At 42.6% G+C, this 26,227-nt stretch overlaps 1 long non-coding RNA gene across 1 annotated transcript in view; it reads left to right on the forward strand.

Moving 5' to 3' along the window:
- Positions 1 to 8,413: 8,413 nt before the first annotated feature.
- LOC130592756 (uncharacterized) overlaps positions 8,414 to 26,227 on the forward strand; it is a 64,025-nt gene continuing 46,211 nt past the window's right edge. The window contains exon 1 of the long non-coding RNA XR_008970647.1: positions 8,414 to 8,678. This is a non-coding gene — a long non-coding RNA (uncharacterized LOC130592756). The remainder of the gene's footprint in view (positions 8,679 to 26,227) is intronic.

The following is a 26,227-nucleotide window of genomic DNA, read 5'->3' on the forward strand; positions in this document are numbered from 1 at the left end:
GCAGGCTTGTCTCTTCCTGCAGCCATCCTTTCCTCCCACCTCATTCTACAGCTACAGCTAAGTATGATGGTTACTATTCTAGGAGCAGACAATCTCTCTCTCTCTCCAAGGGGACTGTTTGACCCAGAGAGAAATAAGCAAGCCAAGGGAAACAGACAAGTCTCCTGCTTAAGCTGTGCTCTTAAAATGCCATGATATACAATGCTTACAAAATGAGCTTAGAGCACCAGGTCAAATACTTATCTCCTGTGTCAATAAGTAGCATTGAAAATACCCCCTTTTTTTCTGCCATAAATCACCATTGTGCCTAAAAACTCACAAGTTAACAGTCCCATTGCGTATGTGGTGTTTGCACTCTGGTCATCTCTAACAAATATCTCCAGATGTAAAACAAAAGAAAGCCTTGTTGGGTAGGGCTCTTTATATTGACTTAATCTATCTCACAACATCGGTTACATAGGTGTCTGTAGATCCAGGCCTAGAAACACATTCCTAGCTTCATCTTCCAGTAGTTTCCCTCTGAAGGCACCAGAATAGCAGCACGTATAAAGAGTTTACTAATCTGAAGTCCGGATAGTACAGATATGGGCTGTGTGGTCAGACCTAAAGTCATGCTGTACACATTGCCTTAGGGAATTTTTATTCACACCCCTTAGGCCATTTCACTCAGCAGCTGTTCCGTAATTTTGGCTAAAGCTTCACCCTCCCTTCTTGTAAGGGCAGGGCCAAGGCAGGAAAAGAGAAGTCATAGACTGCAACCTGTAAGAGGATCCCCATTTGGAACCCTTTCTTTTTCCTCTTTCTTCTGCGGATGCTCACCCTCTTCCTTTCCACACCTTTTCCCCACGAGCTACAGCAGTGGTGACAATGTGCAACCTGTGCTGGGCTCTGAGCAAATGTCAGAAAATAACTACATGCCTTTTGCTGAAGTGTTTCCTGGGTGAACAGCTGTTTTGCCTCCAGTGGGAAAGTGTGGAAGGAGAAGGCACCAGCAGGCCAGATACAGTCCCTAGACCCTGGCAGGAGGTGGCAGAATATGCAACAAATACTATTCCCCAGCATCTGCATTGAGGAGTCATTTAGAATTATTCCTACTGAGCAGAGTATCAATGAAGTGGCTAAGTGAAGGCATGTAATCCCTTATTTACTGAGAAATAGTTCTTTGTTTACTCAGACATGAGTATATTATTTATATTCTGCTGAAAAAAGGCTACTTCTGTATTTTTGTGCCAACCTGGAGAAACAAGGCTCAAGTGCTCAAGTTTGTGTTGTAACTTCTCTCAAGTTTGTATTGTAAAGTGGAATTTGGAGGTAAAGGACTAAAAGAATTCTCAATAGAGATCTGGTGCTTGTGTGGTTTACTAGCTTTATGGCTCCTCTCTTTGCTGTTTTTCTTTTGTTTGCTAATGTTTCTCACCCCTCATGGCTGTTACCTTCCTTCCACGTCTCCCCTGCTCAATAAGATTTGTAGCCTGGTCTTCAAAGGGAATGAGCATCCTCAGTTTTTTGTCCCCTTCTTTTTGCCTCCAAGCAACCTGCAGACCCAGTGGCAAAACTCAGTTCAGTTTCACAAAACTGACCTCTGAGTTCTATGCAAATAGGTGACCAGAAAGAGCAGAGATCCTATTAGGTTCTCCCACTGGGGAGCTAACTAAACACATCATCCTTTCTTAGACGTTTGGGAGTCTACACAGGAGGCAGACCAGGCTTCATTAGTTCTGCTGGGTACAGAAGAGCCACCTGTTCCTTCAGCTTTGTGTAGGCTACCCACCTACTTGCTTTTGGGCTGTAGCATATTTCATGTGACGGAACAGTGATAGGAGGAAGGTGTTCGTATCTCAAAAAGGTCTCCTTTGGAGGTGTGTGTTTGCCATGTGCAAGATACTTAGGTTAACATTTGGTGCACCCTCTATCGTGACTATAGAGAAGAAACATCAAAACCACTCAGTGCACATTCCAGGAAAAAAGGAAAACACACAACAAGAAGGCTATGCATTATTAAAGGCAGTGCTCTGCAGTCCAGAGGCAGTCTTCAGGGAGCAGATGGATTTTGTGTGCACCAACCAACAGATTTATCAAGAAACCTTAAAAGAAAAAAAGATAATAAAAAAGTTGAGATCTGCAATATAATCCCATCTTAATTTACGGGAATTCTGATCACACCCAGGGCTATCACAAAACATGTTATGCTAGGATATCTTTACTCCTTTCACTCTCCCTGAACGTGTGTGTGTGGAGAGGAAGAGAAGTGGGCTTGTCTGGCAATCTGCCTTTCTGGTGTTTCCTTCACTGCGGCTCTGCAGAGTGCAAACCTTGGTGCACACACTAGTTACTGCTAGGATGCCAGAGAAATGTGTCACCTTCAGTACCTGTTCCTCCTTTTCTTTGGGTTACCGGTGAGAAGTCCAACTTGTCAAACGCTGGGTATTACCCAAAGGCAACCTCAAGTGTAGTTTGCTCACTTGCCTGGCCAAGGGGGACTCTGCTGCTCTGGTCCAACTTACAGCTTGGACCAGTTATGTATGAATTAATTAAGACTGAATTCTATCATTACCAGAGATTTTCATTGAACCATAGAATGGTTTGGGTTGGAAGGGACCTTAAGGATCATCTAGTTCCAACCCCCCTGTCACGAGCAGGGACACCTTCCACTAGATCACATCACTTCCACACACATAATTTTTGTGTTGTTTGTGTTTCTTGTGGGTTTTGATGGTTTTTTTTTTCCTCCCTCCTCTTCAAACATTTCCCAGAAACTGGGAGAGAAAAGTATTCTGTACCGCTAATATTGTGGTTGCTCTTTCAGCTTTATCACAGAGGTTTAGGATCAGCTTTGCAAGCCTTAAATTCTGTGTTCTTATCATACTTTACTTTATCATAAGATATGACCTTTTCAGAAAGTTCAGGATAGAAGAGGCTGGCTATTTTGAGCCGATAGAGTATAATGGTGGGTACAAAGAGATACAGATGTGAGACAAATTGTACCTCATGGGTGTCCAAGCCATTAAGTATGGTTTTCTGATTGAAGAATGAATCGATGAGACAATGCAAAATATTCATGTTGTGCTCTGTTTGAGTGATGAGGGTTTTATCTGTTATAAGATGCTCATGGAAAAAGAAAAAGTAATGGTTGAAGAATGTCAAGGAAGGCTTAGGCAAGAATAAGAACTGGAGAATGAACATGATTTAATAATGTTTTCAAATTAAAATGCAGGTTCATATCCATTACAGACCACTGCTCAAAAGGGAGTTAGGAAATGCCACTGTTTCAAACATCAAAATTAATCCTGAATTATATAGGAGAGTCTTAGGATCTAGAAAGAGCTGCTGGAGAGAGTCCAGCGCAGGGCAACAAAGATGATTAAGGGAGTGGAGCATCTCCCTTATGAGGAAAGACTGAGGGAGCTGGGTCTCTATAGTTTAGAGAAGAGGAGACTGAGGGGTGACCTTATTAGTGTATATAAATATATAAAGGGGGAGTGTCACGAGGATGGAGCCGGGCTCTACTCAGTGGCAAACAATGATAGGACAAGGGGTAATGGGTACAAACTGGAACACAAGAGGTTCCACTTAAACGTGAGAAGAAACTTCTTCTCGGTGAGGGTGACGGAACACTGGAACAGGCTGCCCAGGGAGGTTGTGGAGTCTCCTTCCCTGGAGACGTTCAAAACCCGCCTGGACGCATTCCTGTGTAACATTATCTAGGTGTTCCTGCTCCGGCAGGGGGATTGGACTAGATGATCTTTCGAGGTCCCTTCCAATCTCTAGCATACTGTGATGCTGTGATACTGTGAAGCAAGCAGGTCAATCCTATGGGACTAGGGAGGTGGGGTTTTCTCTTTTTTTAGGTAAGCTGTTGAGTTGAGACTGCCAGAAGCCCCACCTGAAATTTTCTTTAAGGATGAACAAAGCTTACGAAAGTCTGAGTCAAAAGAAGCACTTAACACCGTGTGCTTAAACATGTATCAGGAGTTAACTGTGACTGTTTCAGCCTTAATTCTAGCAGCTCCATTCAGGTACTCCAGGGAGTCTTTCTGTGTTTGTATAATCCTCCATCTCAGTCAGAGTGGAGCACAAGCTGTTGAACTGTAATGGTGAATTTGCACTTGCCTGTGTATTATGGTAGATTCATTATGCAGCTGCTCTGAACCTTAAAACAGGTTTATCACCATTTTATTAAAGGAAGACCAAAAGAGAGGGGGAGGTTAATTTTTTAAGTATCTCGCCTCCACCTTCATTTCAAAGATTCATTGCCTGTCCTCTGACTTCTCTGTGAGTATTCTTTCCTCAGTTATCCATTACTTCAACTGCTGCCTTTCATCTGAAGAGGGTTTACAACAGCTCCATTAGCACTTCCTCCTGAATAGGAGGTCTGGGTGGTCCCTGCTGTTAGAGCAAGGAAGTATCAAACTGGAGGGATTGTATTTACTGAACAAAGACTTGGTACCCTTGGGTCTGGATACTGCTCTGATTCACACTCTTCCCTCCCGCCACACTTTAGCAGTTCCAGGCACTTCAGTAGTTCTGCTGCTGGTGAACACTGTGAGAAGGATCAGTGTAGGTCCTGGTGTCTTTGAAAAGCTGGGCTTCAAATGTAGCTGCTGTGTGCATAGGAGACCTGCCTGGGGTCTGTAGCTGCGTTACCACATCCCTGCAAATTTCCATTGTTCTCCAGTAGAACCACCAAGGACGGAGTCTGTCCTCAGTTTCACTGTGGGTAGTGCAGATCTGCAGTCACATTGGCATGATGTGGAGCCATGGGACCCCTGCCTGGGCTGGAAGGGCAGAGTACCTCTGTGTCTTTACCAGTCTGGACAGCTGCCTCTGGCTACAGAGGGGGTGCAAAGCCACTGTTATTGTTTTGCATCCCTTAGGGTGTAGCAGTTGCCACACTGACATGTCCTGATCCTGGGGCGTGAAGATGCCGCCTTGCTCCATATCCACTTTGGATGAGATCCAAAGTCATCACCGAGAAGAATTCCCTTTTGACACTGGTCTGGGTGGAGAAGGGAAATTTTTGCATGGGTCCAGATTACAATGAGCTGGAATCACTGTGACAGGAGGAAGGATTGAGTCAGGAGTCCGATGCTTTTTTTACCTAATGGCTGTTAGCATGACCTGGAAATGACAGGGCTGCAAGTGCTGAGAGATCTGTTCCTCTGGAGACAGTTTGGAGAAAGCGAGAAAGAAAGTGCTTTTTCACCTCCAATTTGGAACAAGACAGCTCTGTAAAATTATTTGTGAGCCTTTAGACTGCTTTGAGCAGGGAAAGAGGACTTTGTTTCTGAGAGGAAACCATAGAGACATTTAATTACACTACAAAAAATATACACAATAAACAAGTCTATTTTATTTTATTTTATTTTTTTCAGCCAAATATACTAGAGAGCCCTAGAGGGAAAATATATTTTAGTACTTTACAGTTACAATTGCAATTTATGTTAGTCTAGTGTCTTTCATATGAGAAGTACCATATCATAAAACACTTTACAGTCTGTTTATCAATACAATAAACTGAGAATATTGCTCAATTTACTTTATTAGAACTTGCTGAGAGATACAAAAATAAAACCAGTTTGGATTGCTAGTGCTTGTTCTTTTTTTTGAAGCAAGTGAAACATTAGGAAGAGTAAGCATAGCGAGATATAGTCTTAGTTATGAAAGAAAGAGTGTAAAAAAGCTTTAGGTAATGAGAAAAGGTTGATGTGAGGACAGATTTCTCTTTAAAGAAGTCCAAGAAATGGCTGGATTGCAAAGTACATTCAGACACTTCAGTGAAGCTTAGAGCCAAATAAAGCCATTATAATACCACTGGTGTTGCTTGCTTGAATTGTGGGATACTTTTGAAGTTGTTTTTATGGCCAGCACTTGCTGGAGTTTGGTTCATTAAGTATTTTTGTGATACTGCAGAATCTTGCAGTAAAGCTTCAACGGAGGTGTTCACATGAAAATCTATGATGCAGGCGGAAAAACAAACCGGTTTTGTTAGGCAAGGGTTTACATATTTTGATATATATAGTTACCAAGTACTGACGACTGGTATTGGAGCCAGTCACAAATGTTATCTTGGGCAGTAACCAGCTTGGCCCCAGAACTTAAGAAGATACAGGCAGTGATTTCTTCTCTTTTATTAGACATTTTAACTACTCTGAACACAAATGCTTAACCTGCCTCAGAAACTGCTGCCAGTTATTTTACATCACACTCGTCCAGTGCAATTGTGCAATGAGCGACTACTGTGCCCACACAGATTTTGCTGTAGAGTGATGTTATGCATGTGCATACACTTCTAGTGGGTGTCTGAAAGACACACTTTCCTAGTTTGAGGTGATAAATACAAGCATGCATTAATTGTGTCAGAAGGGTATTGAGTACTGTTCTACAACAGTATCACTCGCAGTCAGTTAAAGCTGTTTGAGAGGTTTAAGTGGGCACTTAACAGTGGGTATGTTAACAGCTTTTGATTTTTTTTAAGCTTACCCTTATTTTATAAGGCTCTGTTTTGAGATGAAGTATTTCCTTGTTGTTTGCTATTAATATTGCAAGAAACACTCAGTATCTGAAGGGGGGCTATAGGGATGATGGGGATGGACTCTTCATTAGAGACTGTAGTGACAGGACAAGGGGTAACGGGTTCAAACTTAAACAGGGGAAGTTTAGATTGGATATAAAGAAGAAGATCTTTCCTGTGAGGGTGGTGAGGCGCTGGAATGACTTGCCAGGGAGGTTGTGAATGCTCCATCCCTGGCAGTGTTCAAAGCCAGGTTGGACAGAGCCTTGGGTGACACGGTTTAATGGGAGATGTCCCTGTCTATGGAAGTGGTTTGGAACTGGATGACCTTAAGGTCCTTTCCAGCCCTAACTATTCTATGATTCTATGATTCTATGAAATACTCTCACATTTTCCACCATGCTGGTGCAGATTGTAAGTTTTCAGTCTGCTGTATTATAAAATTAGTTACAGGTGTTCTTGCTTTGGAGTTTTTTTGCCACAAACTTAAAGCTAGCCCTAATTTCATGCTATGTCAGTTTGTTATGAATTATAATACTTGATCTTTCTACATGATTATTTGTATGTCTCTACAATGCTGTTTTGCCTTGCTTTGCAAACAATGGTTACCATTAAGAACACTGGCATTCAAACCTGTGCTTTATGTTTTATATATATCCTTGTAATACTCTACCATTTAGTCAGGAAAGACGAGTGGTAACTGAATGATATTCACTGACAAAATCAAATTCAGAAAGACAAATAACTGTGCAATAACAGGAGATTAGAACAAATAAACTAATTAGACACTGAAAAAAAATCCACTCCAGGTGATTCATTGCTGCTAATTTCAGCACAACAACAAGTGAATTCTATTTCAGTTACCATCAGAGACTCTTCAGGAATGCAAGCATAAGCCTGAAAGGGAGAAATGCAAAACCCATCAGGTGTTTGGAATGCAAAGATATACATTATCCAGTATGAGACTGCCAGGTACAACAGGGTCAGTCCTGTAGATTGGGAAACTCAAGTTTTGAAACACAGGGTTATTGTTTTCCTAATTGCTTTAGACACCTCTGTGTTATTTAGTAGTCATGTATTCAGTAACAGCCTTTTGCAGTAACTTCCATACAAGATGACATCAGCGCAATGCCGCAAGAACTAGAGGACTGTGTAAGCTCTATTTGTGTTTCTGTCAGCATTTAATTGAATTGTCTGTGAGGAATTGCTAGGCCTGGAGCAATTACTATCAAGAGCAGAACTATTAGCTTAAATCTTCCATACCCTCTTTCTTCTATAGAAACCAGTTTTTGTGGGTCGTGTAACTTCACTTGCTTGCGCAAGTTTATCATGTGCTTCAGCACATGTGAGATCAGCTCCCAGGTTGTGGTCAAATAAGCAAAACTGTAGTCTTACCCATCTCTGTATTTATCATCGTGTTATTTAAATTCCAGAGCTTCTGGTTTCCAATTTTGAGAGTTAAGTTGATAAAACCTCCCTGTTTAATGGTACTTCATGGGAAATTAAGTTTGGTGGCTGTTCATGCCAGAATGAAAGGTCACAAACAATATTTTTCACTGGATTGACTACAGACCTATAGACTGCTTTAGAAAGAGGACCTGTAGTTTTCTTCTTAGCTTCAATTATGGCCTGGCTGAGGGAAAAGGAAAGTAGAGCTTCTGACTTCACACTAAGTGGTTCTAACGTGCAATGTTTGACACCTGCTTTTCCCTTTGTTCGCATATTCAAGGTGCAAACTGGTGGCAGCCCAGATCCTAGGAGTACCTTGAGTCCAAAGCAAAAGAAAAAGCTTATGTAATCTGTCTTGCAGGTGTGCCCTGTTAGGAATTTCACTGTTTGCACATGTGAAGGACATCACCATGTTTGGCCCTCTGAGAAAAGTGACTTTCTTCAGCATTACCTTGAGGAGTATTCCTAAAAAATGGTAATGGAATAAAATAACAGCTTGAGAGGGAGAACGAATAAATAAGGTACTCAAAGAAAATGGTGACAAAAGAAGTCAAACATCAATCAAGCTTTAAATACTGATAAAGAAAAGAAGTTTAATGTACCATCAAAGAAAAACAATTGTGCTGTTAAATGAAAGAGCATCAAAGAAAGGAGGGAGAGATTAATCCAGAGGAAGAAAGAAACCATCACAGCAAGGAGGGGAAACCTAGAACAAAAGGTAAGGGATGAGAAGTTTTTCTGTCTTGCTCAAACGTGAGTGTGGCATCTGGGAATAACAAATATTTTGCTTTGAAATTTGCATTAAAATGAAATCTTAATCACAATAGCAGGAAAATTAAAGCATATGTGGGGAGGGGAAAAAAGGAGCCTAAACCACACAAGAAAAAGGAAAACATCAGGAAGAGAGACAGGGTGGGATGCTAATGAAGACCAAGCACAGTGGGAGTGGGTGGGCATAGAGAAGCTATGGAAATGTGTCATATGCTAGAAACATGGAAAATGAGGTGGCGGAGAGCAGGGGATTGGAGGGTAGTGGCTAACCTACAAGGGGGACAGAGGAAAATTGGTGTCACCAGAAAGCTAGCAGGGTAGGAAACTGACACATGATGACTATGGGAAGGGGTTTGCCATAGAAAATACAAAACAACTTCCACTGCACATCTGAGTGGCATAACCCCATGCCAAAATAGAGATGTAAAATCCAAACAGAGAAGTTAAATGGGGTAGTGTCTGTAAAGCAATATGTTTATTCTTATTGATAAAGATACTTCTCTGGTACTGTCAAACTCGCTTATATTGAAGTCCTTTTTGTCTCTCAACCATTTAATACCTCCCGCAAAGAAAACAAGTCTGAAAGCCTTCCTAAGCACCAGAACATTCTCATTCATCTGATACTAAACAGCTACTCTCTCAGCTCCTCTACTGCAGGCAGGGATTTGGATATTTGTTCCCGTATTCGTTAGAATGCAAGCAGTTAGTAACAAAAGAACTGATCAGCAAAGTTTGGGGCTTTGGTTTTCTTTTGTCATGTGTCATGTTTACAACATGTAGTGTGTGCTGCCAGACAGTATCAAGAGAGTTACTCAAGCAGCTTGTGTATAGATGAAAATATTCCCTTGCTTTTCTTAGGGGAAAAATGTACAAATGCACCTTCATTCTCTGAGCCATAATCCAGCCTTTAATTGCCTTGCTTAGGAAATAAACTCATTCAATCTGTAACTTGTTATCATACTATTTACTTGTACATTGTGCTGAAGTGTCAGAGATGGGCTAATGGGTTAAATAGTTGGAATGCCTGATTTTACCATGCCCTCATAAAAAGGGTACAAGAAAGCAGTTTTAGCCTCTCCTGTTTGCCTTTGTTTTCAATACTTGCAGTGTGTTTTAAGCCTTTGTAACAAAGGACCTACTTTGTTCTTTGCGTCTGAATGCACCCCTCTACCTCTACGCACTGTGTTGCCCCTATTTCCAGTAGGCACACTTTTATGTGGTTTGTATCCTTCCTCTGTTGATTCAGTAAGCAAAAATCAGTGTCCCTACTGAACAAAGAGCCCCCTCAGAGAGCAAACAGAATTTATGGGGGGCTGTAGGAAAGTGGTCACCTACATCACAGCTGTAATGCATTTTGCAGACTTGGCTCGCTGTGTAAAATAAAGGGGCTGACCAGCCTTTTTCTCCTACCTCCCTGGGACCGTCATCCTTCAGAGCTGAGAAGTCCTTTGCTGTGAAGGGTGGAACAGTGCACAGGGAAGCTGTATTTGTACAACACCCACTGCTTCATACGTGCATTCACGTGAAACTTCATTTGCTTCCTTCTTCCTCTCCAGTATCTGAAGGGGGCCTATAGGGATGCTGGAGAGGGACTCTTCATTAGGGACTGTAGTGACAGGACAAGGGGTAACAGGTTAAAACTTAAACAGGGGAAGTTTAAATTGGATATAAGGAAGAAGTTCTTTCCTGTGAGGGTGCTGAGGCACTGGAATGGGTTGCCCAGGGAGGTTGTGAATGCTCCATCCCCCGCAGTGTTCAAGGCCAGGTTGGAGGGAGTCTTGGGTGAGATGGTTTAGTGTGAGGTGTCCCTGCCCATGGCAGGGGGGTTGGAACTGGATGATCTTAAGGTCCTTTCCAACCCGAACTATTCTGTGATTCTATGATTCTCTCATCAGTTTTCTGTTTTAGTTTACACATTTGCATGGCTTCCCAGAATATCCTTGAATTTCTCAGCAAAAAAGAAGCCTAATAAAGCTCTGAAAGTAAATACTGGTTCTGCAAAATGCAATGTAGCCTTTGTAAGCTTGGGTCAAAAAGTTTGGGTCAAGAAAAAGAACATTTCTCTCATTATTTGTGTTGGCCACTGACTGAAGAGGCTTGGGCTGTTCAGACCTTCACTGTTTGCTCTGGCTCTGACTCCCTCCACTTCATCAGTTACCTCCAGTGGGGGTGGTTTAACTTACCTGACGAGTTTATGTGTTGCTTTTGGCTTCCCTTCCATGTATGCATCCCTTAGCGAAGGATGGTGTGGTGGGGTGTACCTTAAATTGCATTAATTGTAAAGCAGAACAAAGGTCTGGGGACTCCTGAGACCCAGCAGAGTGAGGATCACCAGGGGAGGTTGCCGTGTGCCTCAGAACATGGGCGGAAGGGGTAGTGGAAGAAGCAAGCTGGGAGTACTAGTCTGAGGCAGAGATTGAACTTCAGCTGAATTACAAGCCCTAGTGCATGCTTGCCTGCTTCCAGTCCAGCCTGGCTTCATGCCACAGATGACAGTGGGCTTCGTTGGGCAACTGACGTGCTTCCATTTTCTGTGCCCTCTCACCACCAGCAGTACTGCGGCTCCAGGCGTCCTGGCTCCAGCAGAGCTGCTTTACTCATGCTCCTGTTTTATCTGCATAAAAGAAAAGAGAAGGATTTTGTATCTGAGTTTCTCCAAACTATTGTGTGTCCCAAGTCAGTCTTACTCTATTTTTTCTCTCTTCTTTCGGTACCAAGTTCAAGAAGGGACAAACTTTCCTTGCAAGCTGAAAATGAGTGTGATCATAGAGGGAAACTTTGTGAATGTCAGAGCTTGCTTTGCTTTAGACTGTTCTAGAAGGAGGCTACTTTGTCCAGCAGAATGGTTGGAACAGAAAAACTGTGCCCTGGGTGAGGCTTTGATTTTCTGACTGTAAAGGGATGTGGTACAACTCAGGTCTGATGCTGTCATTATCTGCTTTTAACCTCCAGCTCTAAACCAAGGGGACTCTAAGTGAAGGAAAGATGCGTTCAGCCTTCCTGCCCTCCAAGTGTTGAGACATCTTACCAGGCTGAGGGCATCCATGTGGACAGATTTTTCCCCTCCTGACTAGACTAAGACCAGCAGCTCTCATAAACTACCAAAAAGCAGTGTTTTGGTTTGTTCTGTTCTGTTTGGTTTTGTTTTCCTCTTTTCTCTCTTTAATCACTGATGTTGTGGCTCACAGTTGGAGCTAGCAGGAGTCCCTCTTCCCCTCCTCCCGGATCATGCAAAACCTCTATTTGTTTTTAAACCTGTGTGACTGCTCCCAGCAGGAGAGTTTTAGGTAAGCAATAGGTGAGGTGGTGTCAGATGAGCAAGAAAGCTGAATCAGAGAGCATGGAGCTCATCCATAGCCTGACCACAGTGACAAGCTAATAAGAGGCCGCTGAGAAGTGTCTGTGTTTGCCACAGGTCTGCAGGCGCACTCTTCTGTCCCCCTGACTCATGAAAGAATAGCCTGGCACTGTGCTTGCTTTCTGGGAGATGGATATTCCCACTTAGGAGACCAGGAAAAAATATTTTGTGCTTTTATATACTACAGCTATTGGAACTAGGATATGAATAATCTGCCCAGCCTGGCAAGGAAGTGGTATTTATGTGTTTTCATCTCAGGTGCATGAGAGGTCACTGGCAAAAGGTATGCAGGAAGTGGAAGCTGTGCAAAGACCAGCCTGTTCCCAGATGCTTTAAGAATCAGTGTTACAGCTCTGCGCTCCTGCAGAGAGAAGTCAGGGTGGAAACCATAGAACAATAAAATCCCTGAAGGTTGTGAGGGGTTTCCAGTGACCGTCTCAGGCTAGTTTCAAGGATGATGCTTGAATTGGGCTCCTGTGACCTGAGGACTCATCTGGTGTAAAGCAGGGAAAAGGATTTAATTACAGAGAACAGATAATCTTTGTTCTAATGCCTTTAATGCTATCGCTTTCTCTGCAGCTGCTTTATACATAATAACAGCTTAGTTTTCATTACTGATATATATATATTTTTATTTTAACGGCAGCATCCTCTTGTCACCGCATAAGCAGCGCTAGTTTCATTCATTTAAAATCATCATTTCTCTATGGCTACAGGGTATTACATCATCTGTCATTCCATATAATAGTCTTCTAGGAATATATATTTTTCACCTTTATTATTGAGATTACTTCAGTCAGCAAGTGCCCATGGAACAGAATTGCAAATGATGCTTGCAGAAAGTTAGCAACAAGCCATGTTTCTTCTGTTGGTATGCTATACTGACCCTTAGGAACAAGACTTAATGCATACTATAATTTTGGGTGTCTTTGGGGGAATGTGTAACTTCTAAAGGAAAAAGCAGACAATAGTGTTTCCTCCAAAGAGTAAAAACCATGCAATTACTCATTCACATGCAGTGTTAATTGTGTCTTACGTCAGGAACTGGGTGCTTCAGCGTACTGGTGATGGACGGCAGAGCACTTTTCCATCATGGATACTGGGTTTGTTTAATTTCCACTGAGGTCAGGTGGTGATTGCATGAGTTTCAGCTTTACTTGAAGAGGGTTTCTGACTGAAGGCCAGAACTGTTCTTGAAAACGTGAGTCGTGTGGTAGTGTCAGATGGGAGTTATGATTTGTGACAGCATTTCTGTGCCTGAAAAAGCACAAGGAAGAGTCATAGTAAAAGCATGATTTTGGTGGTAAACCTAATTTTGGCTGGCACAGTTTAGAGGTTAGGCTGTATCAATGCTAACAATGCTACCAGACTCTCTCTTTCACGCTATAGGACATGCTGGCTTCAGTAACTTTTTACTTATGGGTGGACAAAAGGGCTGACTGTTGAAGACAGTTATCTTTGCTGCCTAGTAGGTGTGCCCTTGAGGCTGGGATGATGTACATAACTCTGTGTGTTATCCACAGTGCACCTCTGCATGGCTAAACAGAGGAATTTCATCTCCCCACCTGTCACCAGTCTGTCATGAAAGCTGAATTTGCTTTGAGAAAACTCAGATTCAACCTCTGCATGCCAGAAGTAAGGAATCAGCAGGTAGTGTCTGATACTGTCTTAACGCTCTCTGTTAGTAAGTGAAGTGCAGAGTGTCTAGTCTTGGCTCTGGTTTGTCTCATCATGTTCTCTTTTGGCATGAATTCATCAGGATTTCTTGTAAACAGTACCTGCTGCTACCAGGCGCAGAGATAATCAACAGCTGGAGCCTAAACAAGGAATATTTTATTAAATAATCAACTTTGAATTCTTAACACAATGGTAGAAACCATTGTTCTTTTGTAATTCAGAATGCCTCTTTACGTGCTGCAAATCTGCTGCTGGGACAGCACCGCTGAAGGGCTTGTGTAGAAGTCTCCCTGGCACTTGAGGGTTACTTCACAGGCAGCATAGAGCAAGCCCTTGAAGGATAACTCACATCATGAGTTCTCCCAGGCTGTAGAGGAGAAAGGTGATCCCCAATTGGTATACTGGAGAAGCAGGAGGTTAATTTTATATGAAATTCCCTCCATAAGTACTTGTTCTCAATAGATGAGTGAGCTGAACCACCAGAGCATATGGGATGGTGCTCTAAATCCCATGACACAAGGCTTACTTTTTCCAAAGAGAAAAAAGATGGAACAACAGCTCTTTCCTCTGGTTTCGAGTAACTTTTTGCCTCAATAGGTTGTAATGCAAAGCTTTGGAAGATGCTTACAGACCTTTGGCACCTTGGGTATTACAACTCATGGGCATCTGTGATAAATAAAAGATGAATTCAGGACAGACCAGCAGAGCTCAAACGTGCAGAGGCCCACATGTATCTGCTGAATTCCTAGCCTAAGCAGACCAATAACAAAAGGATTTAGGCTCTTTGCCCCTGGATACAGGGGATCACTCTGCTTTGTAAGATTTTCTTTCATTTTTTTTTCCCCTTGAGATCATATCTTTAAAAAAAAAATTAAAACATTCTGCGTTTTGACAGGGTTTTCTGCATTCCTCCTGTGACAGCTCCAGGCAAATGTACCTGTCACAGGAGGAAAAGCATTGTTGGGGGGGGTTTGCCTTACGTGAAATACGATGCCAAGTTGGTGACAAAGTGTTAAGCCCCCTGATACTCATTCTATAAAAACTGTTAGTTTGGAACAGGTGTCTTGAGTTTCAGCAGGTTATCAAGTGACAAATGGGCGGGTTGGCCAGCCTTTACTGCTGTGGGAATCCTATTGCTCAAGCAAGTCATTAAATCGTTCACACACAAAGCACGTCGCTGTACAAATACATTTGTGACAGGACATTCTTGTTCATCTTGATGAACCAGACCCCAGCTCCTGGGGGCTGTGTGAGAATATAGGTTCAGTGTGAGTAATCCCGTGGTTTAGAAATTACACTACTGTAGTGTCTGTGTGTGCAGGAACTATAGAGGAACACAAAAACACTTGATATCCAGTTTTATATTGCAGAGCAGTGAGGAAGTGAGTTTAGAGCTGTTTCTGAGGGGAATCAACACAGCTTCAAAAAACGTGCCTGGGGCTTAGGGATTCAAATGTTCAGAAAAGTTGCTATCCAGGTAACAGTGGTTACAACTAAATGGTAGGTTTTAATAGGAGCAGTGGGATTCAAAGCTGTGGCTTTTTAAACTACTGATATTTGTGCATTTTTCTACATGTTGACACAAAACATATCCTCAAGCAGTTACTTGGAACATTTAGCTCTTTATGAAAGCACAATTTGACAGGATCTCAACATAATAATGGCATTCCCTTTAGGTATTTCCAGTCACACCCCTCTCAAAATTACATTTTCCTCTGTGAGAAGGAGTCAGGGATGACCACCCTCCCATCATCCTGGAATTCCGGCAATCTTCAATTACCTAAAGTCTAAAACTGTCCAGAGCAGTTGTCTTCATCATTGACTCATTCTGGCTCTGCCCTCTGATAAAAATCTCAGGCTCTTCTCTCGTTTATTTGTCTCCCCGTGTATCTGCCCACCTCTGTAGATACAAAAATATTACACAATGCTGAAAGTTCCCCTGGAGGGACAAGTCACCTCGGGCAAAGTGTAACCATGGGAAGTTCCAGCTAGCACAGGATGTTTTCTTTTCCTTTGGAAAATACCAGTGTTTTAAAAGGGGTGTGATAAAGGATATGCAGACTCAAGCCACAGCAAGCACTTATTGCAAGCATTGTTTCGGACACTTGCCGAACGCAGCTGCAGCAGCAGCAGGTACCAGAATGAGGCAGATCGGTCCCAGTGTTCCGGAGAATGAAACCAGCACCCTTAATATAACGTGGTGATGCACCTGAGAGTCAACAGGGAGTTTTGTCCCGTGTCTGGCTGGAGCTGGGGAAGGGTTCCCCTGGGCTGCTCCCAGGGCTGAGGCTAGCAGGCAGGTGGTGAGACTTGGGTCCCGGTCACTCAGCATCCTGCCAGGGCTCCGGACAGTGACCCAGTGACTCCTTTGGCACCTGCTGCCTTGGGCCCGGGCTTGCTCGGGGTGCTTGGTCTGTCCCCATAAAACAAGGCGTAAGAGGGGAGTGTGCCATGAAAGGTATTTTCTCCTCATTCCAGTCTCTTCCAGGCATCTTTCATCTAGTATGTAATACATCCCACAGAAGGAGGGGGAAGCCGGGGACACCTACCTTTTGTTTAACAGCTTATAAATGCTGGCTGAATACTTCTGCAGAAATACAGCAGATCCTATTTTCCTGTCCATTTAGCCTGTGTGGCCTCAAAGTTCCTCTTTGTGCCAGGAGGGAATGACATGCCTCTGTTGAAATCCCTCTTCTTCCCTTTTGGGGCAGAGCTGGGGAGCAGCCCTCCACCCTAGGGTGACAGGCAGGAGGAGGTCTGGGGGGAGATCCCACTACATGGGAAGTGAGAAGGGGTGATGCTTCCCAAGCTCCTGGGCTGTCCTGGCCACCCAGTAATAAAATAGCAGTATACCTTAACTTCCTTTGCACACCAGTCTTCTCGTGGGTTACTCACAGCACTTTAGAAATATCTTCCCCATCTTTGTTTTCAGAACAAAGGTGGCAGCAGGCACTGGGTCTCAGATTGTTTCCGGTGATGCAGTGGTAGTGCAGATTTTTCTAAGGAGCCCAGATTTACCCTTGGGCATGTAAATTCTTTATGTTTTCGTTATGTCCCCTGGGAGCTCAGCACATTCAACATTTCGCGTGTCAAAGGTTAGACTGGATGTTTAATGCATCTGGTTATTTTGTTGAGATGCCAAAAAGGGACCTGATCTTCAGAAGGATGTGAAAATAGGGGGGAATCGAAAGGAAAATGTAGTGAATCAATATCGTGTTGTACACTGAGTGTTTTGCTCACTGAATTCATTTGGGGCACTCTGTCTCCAAAGAGAGGAACAAATTGCAGAGAGTTTAGCCGGAAGCAGCAAATATTGGGAGTGGAATGGAAGAACTCAGGCAAAATATTTGAATGATTCAGTAGTCCAGTGTGTCAGTGTTAATGACTAAGGAGAAATACTATTACAGCTATAAATGTTTGAAGTGTGCAAACATCCAGGAATGAAAGAAGTATAGTTTGATGCACCCAAGCATGATCAAAAGGCATGGGGATATAAAACTTCATACCGGAGACACAGTTAAGGCAAATAGCAGGTTAGAGGTTTCAGGTGGCAAGACACTGAAATATCTTGCAAAAGAGCTACTAAATAGCCCTATCACTTGTGACTGACAATGTCCTGTGGAAACCCATCCAGAGACTGGATGACTTGAGGAGTCTTCCTACATGGAGTGTGGTATGCTTGACCTTAATTAGCCTTTAACATAACAGATGAGCTCTTTAAAAGAAAGGTTGCCTCATGTGTTAATTCTTTAACTTTCTGGGTTGGGCTGGACTCTGAAACAAGGGCTCTTGTGTAGAAAATGATTCTATTATTACTGTTTGACACTGGCCTGCTGTGTGACTGTAGGTATATAGCTTTCATCTGTCTAACATGCCTCTCTCCAAAGACCCAGCCAGATACAGTTAGAGAAGGAGCCCTGGTGAGGTCAAGTTTGGATGGTGAGAGAACCAGAGCCACGTGGTGTGCACCTGAGCTGCTGGGCAGTCAAGCACCACAGCAGAGGGTTTATCTTGCAGGCTACACATAGGGGAGCGTAACTTCACCATGGTTAAAATAGCTAGCGAGAGGAGTAGTGGCTGTGCTTGTGCTGAGTGAGAGACAGGCTGCCAAAAACTGGGGAGTCCCCCAGGCTCCTCTATAATTGAGAGAGTTGTGAGTCATCTTGGGAGATTTCTGGGGCTTGTGAAGATTATTGCTGTTTGCTGCTTACTGCAAGAGACAGCCTTAAGACTGTTTTTGTTTGCCTCCTTCCTTGTATTTTCACTATTAACCTTAAGTTGAGACCAATACAAGTCGAAGAGTGAAGAGACTTGTTACGGGTGGGAGGGGTTGCAGCTCTTGTTCTGACAGTGGAGCTGGTATGTTAGCCCTTAATAGTTTCATGAACTGAAGAACCCAGTAGTGGCACTGAGTTGTCTTATCGATAAACCAGGGTTTATTCTCACTGTTATCATCAGGAGCATCAGTGTTCAAGAAGTAAGGTGCTTGAAATCTACCAGAGCTTTATTAAACACCTCATTTGGTCTAGCCTCTCAAATTTTTGTCTAGCCTCTCAAATTTCCCCTACTTTGGGACATCAGAAAAGACAGACTATGCCAAAGATCAGTAGATCTTCCCTGCTGCTTCTGATTCCCAGGTTCTTCAAGAGTTTATTCTGCAAGCCTCAGGCTTTGCAACAGCAGAAATGAAATGAAATCTTAGCACAGCTTCCTAAGGTTAAGTGTTGGTAGGTAGAGTTTTGCCTCCTCCTGATGTGTGCTGTGTGCTCTAGAGACAAGAAGCAGTCAGATGCTCTTTCTGTTAAAGTCACAATTTGAGAATTTAACACACATCGGTGTGACTAATTTGTGGCATCTGTAAATTCTCCAGATTATGGCAGTGAGTTAAGAGCATGCCAGGATTTCAGAACAAAAAAATCCACATGCCTTCAGTTGGCTTTATTGATTCCCTTTCCTTTTCTCTTTCCTCACATACTTTTACTGTGTGTTAGGTGTTACGAGGTAAGTTCTTTGTATTCTTTGTAACCCCGTAAGAGGGTAAACTATCTTTGTCCTTTTTCTAAAGGTCTTGTTAAAGGATTCACGACTTCTTTGATTAAATTAAACGGCAGGGTAACTTGAGTCACTCAGCTGTTACTTCACCTGCAGGCATAATTACCATTAGTAATAAAGAAAGTCCCCTGGAAAGTTCCTAGTGCCTGGATTTGTCCTGCAAACCATAAGTGTTTATTAATTTCCTAATAAGAATTTAAGAAAGCAGAGAATAATAGAAGAAAATAATCATTAATGCCCTCTGTCCGCGCTACATTTCTCCTTCTATTACAGCTCAGTTGAGACCGCAGCTGCAGTCCTGTTACTTATGGTTGAGTAGTACATGCTTCTTAGGTTTGAGGATGGCTCACACAATTTAGATACTCACTGGAAATTTCAGGGCCCTTTTGTCATCTCATTTCTCCTTATTCCTCCCCTTTGCTTTCCATGTATGCAAACTGACAAATTCCCCTTTCCTCGGGATACTCTGATTAGTTAATCAGTTAATTTAGGCTTTCCTGACTCAGGCTCAAATGTAAATTTGCAAAGCTTACTTTAATTTGAAGCAAGTCGTACACTGATTCCCTTTGCAAGGGGAAAGATGGGGGGGATTTATTGAATTCTCTCTTCTTTTTCTTTGGAGAACTTCCTTTGTGAATTTCCTCCCCAGTGTTTCCATTAAGATGTCCCTATTGGGATACCTAGTTCTTCAGGACAAAGTATGATGTAAAGCAAATGTCAGTGTGCAGCAGGAAGAGAATTTGTAAGGTATTATAAAATTTACCAAGTCTGTACTCAATGTAAGCACACCGAATATGTGAAGTGAACCCCAGGTATTTTCATACCTTCTACATTGCAAAGAAATAATCTCATATGACTTCTTAGCTGTCTCCCTGGTGAATAAGCACCAAGTCACTCTCCTGTCCTGGCTCTTCGCAATAAGCCTCCAAGCCTTGTTTAAGGTGCAATACAGTATCCTAAAAAAGGATCCAGGCTGTGCCCAGTTTTGAAGATAAAGTTTCATATTTCAGGACTATCAGGCTAACAATTTACACAAGCACTAAGCAAACACCCACACACCTAATGTCATCTCTCAAAAAATGCAGATAAGGGCTGCCATATGAGATCATATATCTTCAGCCTGTCAAGGCTCCTGGCTAATCATTCTTTGAGTCATAGCATAATATTGGGTGCTAATAAATCTGCCAACTCAGATTTATCTGGGTTTGCATTAGTCAAAAGTGTTTTAAATAGTGTGCTTCTATTTGTTGCCAATTAATAACCTCAGCAGCTCAGACACGGTGCTGGTCTAATATGGCCATTTGGAGAAATCAGATGGACTGCATGGCAGATACAGCTTGTAAGCATCAGGCTTTGTCCGTGTGTGGTGTACCAGTATGAATTGCAGTTCCTTGAGAGCACTTACAAACATCAGTATGTCTTCTCGTTTTTAAAAGTGATTTGCAGAGGTTTTATTTGTTTTGGTAATTTCAGTGTAATTGCAGCAATGCTATTAAAGATAAGTTGTTTCCATTGCTACCAATCAAAGATAAGTTATTTCCATTGCAGAACCTTCTTTACTCAGAAAAAAAGTTAAAATACAAGATTTTCAGTAACATTAGAAAGAAATTTCCCCGAACTTATGCAACCACCACCTGTCAGGTTGTGCAGTGCATGCGAATGATCTGTGTGGCCAGGCACAGCACCCAAGCTCTTTTGATAATCACTTTGTGCTTTAACCAGCAGGTTACTTACGCTCACTACTGTGACCCGTGCAGCCTGCCTAGGAGCGCAAAGCTTGCCTGTTTCTCAGAGGCTGCCTCTCAGATACTTGCAAACCACAGCAAATTGGCCAAGTATGGGGGAAGGGGGTAGTTACAGACGTCACCAGCCATCTGTCAGGGTCTTTCATGTTATCTGATTATGGACAGGTTTGTCTGCAATTATGAGTAAGGAGTAAGCGTTATTAAATAGATGTCTGCCTTAGAAGAATTCTTTGCTATTGCAAATTTAACACTTGATTGACATCCCTGGCGACTGAAGTCTTCTCCCTCCCCGTGGGAGAAGGGAACTGCAGGCAGTCGCACGCAGCACACACATCCTCTCTCCTTGGGTGTCTCAGCTTGGGAAACCATGCTGGGAGCTAAAAACAGGTTCAGTCATTGAGCCAACTAAGGAGCTCCAGTAGCAGCTGATGGTTAAATAGTATATGGTCAAATGTTCCCCAGGGAAACATTTCTTTGCGTGTCTATGCGGGCATTTCTGGCAAGCAGAAAGGATCAGAATAGTCTGTAGAGGATGAAACGCATCCAGTGCTCCTATATAACTTCACATTATGAAGAGAGGGGTTTTTCAGAAACAAGCTTGTGAGGCACACAGAGTAGGCTAGAGCGGTGTGTAGGAAAGCGTGTTTCTGTAACACCATGAGAAGCATTGACATTCAACAGAGAAGAACTAGCCAGCAGAGGAGTGGAAGGGTAGATTTGTGAATGACTATAAAATGTAGTTTATGGAGGAGAAATGTCTGCTTTAAGACTTAACATTTAGTGGGAAGCCTACTCTTAAATCTGTTTTCCTGGTCAGCCTATATTTCTTTAATCTTTATTTCTAATTAGTTACTTAAAAACCTTTTGCAGGGGCACAATGCACAGTGGCATCATTGCTGTTTTTCTTCTGGAAAAAAGTACTGGCATAACCTTGGGTGCAGCTTAAGAGAGAGCAGCAGTGCAGAGACAGCTGCTGAGGAGCTGTGTTTTCTGCTTCAGGGGTACAGAGAGAAGCCATGTATTTGCAGGGGGAAAAATATGGGGGAAATGGAGTTAACAAAATTTTCTGGGCAAGGAACAGGTATTTTCAAGCAGTTCAGGCTTGTGTAGTCAAAATCTCTGACCAGAAAGCAGGAGGTAGCACTGAAATAGTTTCACCTTTGCTTGAGCTTTAATCCTGAGCTGCCGTATTTCCCATTCAACTTTCTTCACTCTGTTAATGCCATTTCTGCAGTGCCACTTCCAGTTCGTGAAACCCTCCTGCTCTTTTGAAAGCCCCTGCTGTTACAGGAAGCGGCCCTAGTGCTTAAAGATTGTGATTTGTTTGTTTCTGTGGTGGTAAACGTTGCATTGTACCTACAATGAAATTTCTGTCAAAGACAATGTACAGTGTTCACTCACACACCATACAGACTGCATTTGAGCTAATGCTATTGCAGCAGGTCAGTTTGAATTAAAAGTGACAGGGTACTTAGTGTTACAAGGAAAGAAAAAAAATGCATCTGAGTGTGCTGTTAATTCAGCATTTAAGACCAATGTCAGGTACATGTTATGGATGAAATGAATGGAATAACAAGAAAAAGGCAATGGAGACTTTGAATGTCAGTCCCCCTCCAACTGAGGTTTTACTGTGCTGCTTTTCACTGCTTCTATTACAATATCATCCAGCTGATTATCAGGACTCCATCATGCTAGGGGCTGTCTTACTACATAGTCTTTGAGCTGAAGAACTGTTTGCATTGCTTGCAAAGGAATGCAGGCTTCTAACAGGACAGTGACTAAGTTTGGTGAAAACAGATTCTCTGTGATAAAATACCCTGGGCAAAAAAAACTCTTGCCACTGCCTTAAAAAAAGCAGTCTGACCAACTCCCAATGTAACTGTATTATTAGCTGCTTAAATATGTTGTCTGGGACTGATTCTTAGCTCACCTGCAGAGGTATAAAATGGAGTAATTCGCTTTGTATGACAATTGTAAACCGGTGGTTTAAAACCATAAACCCGGTGTTAAACACTGAGTTTCCTGTGGCATTGATATCATTTTCTCTTTTAAAGCAAAAGTTTCCAGGCTTCTTTCTCTCTGGCAAGTAGAAAACCAGTTCAACAGATGATTCCCCTGAATCAGCTGAATACTGTTTAATTTTTAACATAATCTTTAACATTTGCTAATCTGTGTGGCTGGGACAACACACCTGTAATTAAGAGCCACATTTTACTACCATGCATGGTTTCAGAAAAGCATGTTTCCCTGTTGTATGCACAGCATTGAAGTCTGTTCTGTTTTCTTTGCCTTTATTTATCTGTGTGTAAAATGGGACAGAAGCCCTTGTTTGTCACGGTCACGTCACTGTATCAGTTCAATCGCAGAACGTTCGAAAGAGGTTAGTCAGAGTATTGCACTTTACGTCCTTAGGATCGCTGGATGCTTCTGTAATAATGTTGAAGTACTATAACTGAAACGCTCATCCCCTGAAAACCCTTTTTCTTGTTGCTTTCAAATGGGAATATTGTATTCTTCCTAAAGAAATGGATGTAAATAGAGAAACATATAGAGCTGAAATTAGTCTCCTCTGCTGCTGTATTAATTCCTGACAGTAAAAGCCTGCATTATATGAGTGCAAAGAAAGTAGGTAGTATCTAAAAGCCCATAATAGATTCAACTTTAAGGCAAAAAGGCAAGCCGCATGGTATACACAGTAAGGTTTGTTACAGGGCTACGGATGTTGCTTAAGTGGCATCGTTCCAGTGACAGCCCTTGAAGGCATTTGTGCTTCAGAAAGTTGCAGGGACAAAAGGATAAATGAACCTTTGCCACAGGCTGTGGCAGGGTAGGAGATGCATGAAGGGAGATCCTACAGACTTGCTGACATGCTGTGTGTGGCTTACCTGGAGCAATTTATGTCTAAGTCTTCAAGCATGAATTGCTTTCCAATTTTCTTTTCTCCCAGGTTGACAGTCATTAGTTGCTGACTTAATTCCTCTGCTTGTTTAGCTACAGAGTACAGCCTACAGAGGAAAGGAGAGAATTGGTACTGAATATACGAGCCAACTTTTCTGCTTCACATCCTTTGCACAGGAGAAAAAAGGGTGAATACATCTGGGCAGCATAGCCAGGCATATTGGAGGTGTGTGGTTATTACCATCGCCCTGTGAGAATGTAGTGCAGCGGTGTTCCTGCAGAGTGGTGGGGTAGACACCTTGCACTCTGTATCCAAACAAAGCCTGGGCTCCTGTTTCAAACACGCATTTAAGAAGTCAATCCACATTCTTCCGCTGTTTGTACCTCTTTCCAAAACTGTTGTTTCAAAATGCACTACAGCACTGGACACAACCGTTCTTACATCAGTAAGATGTAAACTGACAGGTTTTAGCTAGCTGTTGAACATCAATGTAAACTGTCCAGTGTACTGACCTGCAGCCTGCATTGTGCTGTTCACATTGCTCAAGTACCTGGTGCTGCTGAAGTCAGTTCATGCATCAGCAGGTGCACGTTCACCAAAATTAAAGGGAGGCCATCCATCAGGAGTACAAGCAGTTAGAGAAGCAGCAGCTGCATGAACGAGGGGGGGCTCATTTTTCTTCAGATGTGTTCCACGAGAATGATGTCCTGTGTAGATTACATGGTATTTAATACTCGCTGAGCTCACACTATAACCTTTCCCTCAGCAGAGGCTCTAGTAAGGTCTTCTTCATTACCCAACTTGTTTTTTCACCATATTGTAAGGGATGAATATCTCAAAGAGATATTTCACTCCTTTGTGAAACACGTAAAAAATCAAGTCTCAAAGATTACAGGGAGGATGGAGAGATAAGGAGCAAAAGGGATAGGTGCACATAGCCATGTTGGGTGCACATGCATGCACACATACACATACTCACCCCTTTTAATCACATGGCTCCTGCTTCCCTGGGGCACCTGGCTAAACAAGTTAGATTCAGCTGCAAACTCTTTGGTCTTTGTGCAGTGGTTTCTGTTTGGAAAGGTCCTTTGCAGGATTATGTGCCAAGTTATTTTCTGATTTTCCAAACTGGAAATAAGGGACGTCAGCAGATCATCAGAAGGTTCCTGGATATGTTTTGTCAGAGAGGAAAAGGTTTCCAAGAACTTGGTCTGTAGTGTCTCAGTTATGGATATCGGGAAATGCCTCTAATTGTGTTCTGTGTAATTTTGAGTGAAGAACCAGTAAGCACAGTCTTTGCCGATGCCTCTGTAGAGATGCCTGACCTGAGCTGCTCCCGTGTGCACCATTCAGCATTGCCCCTTGTTGACCATAAGATTAAAGAAAAATTTCTTTTTGTTGCTGCAGTGCCAGAGCTTCCTCTATCAAACAGAGGAAGTAACTGAATGATTTCAGGAAAGGAAGCGATGAAAAAGACCATTACTGTTGTTTTTGTGTTCAACCACATTAAAATGCCCATGACAGAAAAAAAAAAACCACCCCAAAACCAGAAAAACCCCACACCAAACAAAAAACCCACAAAACCCACCCAACCAAAAAAAAAACCCCAAACAAAACCACCCCAAACCCCACAAACCCTCTGGCAATTAATGTACAGCATTTTATCAAAAGTAAGCATATGATTTTTCAGTGTGTCATCCCCATCCACTCCCTCTCTCCCCCCCACTCCAACTATTTTCCATTTAGAGCTCCGTACAAGAAAGAAACGGACATGTTGGAGTGGGTCCAGAGAAAGACCACAAAAATTATCAGTGGATGGATGGAAAAGTGATCCCAGGGCTGGAGCACATCTCCTATGAGGAAAGGCTGAGAGAGTTAGGGCTGTTCAGGCTGGAGAAGAGGCTTCCAGGAGACTTTATTGCAGTATTTATTCAGTACGTAAAGGGGCCTTATAAGAAAGATGGGGACAGACTTTTTTAGTAGGGCCTGTTGTGCTAAGACAAGGCATAATGGTTCTCAACAAAAAGAAGGCAGATTCAGACTACATGGTTTTTTGTGACGTGTGGTGAAACACTGGAGCCGGTTGCCCAGACAGGTGGTAGATGTCCCATCCCTGAAAATATTGAAGGTCAGCTTGCACCAGGCTCTGAGCAGCCTGATCTAGGTGAAGATGCAGGGAGGGGTTGGACTAGATGACCTTTAAAGGTTCTTTCCAATCCAGACTGTTCTACGATTCTGCCTTAAACATCACTTTTAGCAGCAGTAGCAAAAAAGAGAAATGAGAAAGGAAAGAAAAAAGGAAAAGAATTACTGTTTAGTGGCCATGTCTCCTCCAGTAATTGGTTTAAAAAATCTGGGACTAACTGGTTGGTGGGGGACAGCAGGAGGAAATGAGTTGTCTTAAACGACATTAAAAATTGCAGAATCAACTTCCAGCTTGCCAAGATTTTTGTTATTGTGGAAAAGACTTAAGGATCAAAGTAATTATCTTTGCTATTGCATTTTAGTTCCATGTAGAAAGCTTTCATGTTAGATACATCCATTCTCTTTGTATGTAATTACGGTCCACAACAGCTTTATCTCCAGCCAAACCACAGTTTATCTTGAATGATTTCAGTGTGTAATGAAAAGGAATAAGTTGTGTTTTTGTGCTTTGACGAAGACTATAGCGGTAAGATGCGCCTTGTTAGTAGGGTCTGCTGGGCTGAAGTCCTCTGTGTTCTTATTTGTTTATTTGCTGGATTTCAGTTTTATGCATTATCTCT

Source organism: Pezoporus wallicus, unplaced genomic scaffold, assembly GCF_028554395.1.
Source record: "Pezoporus wallicus isolate ANWC-B61680 ecotype Strahan unplaced genomic scaffold, APGP_CSIRO_Pwel_v1 contig_8721, whole genome shotgun sequence".
NCBI lineage: Eukaryota > Metazoa > Chordata > Aves > Psittaciformes > Psittacidae > Pezoporus > Pezoporus wallicus.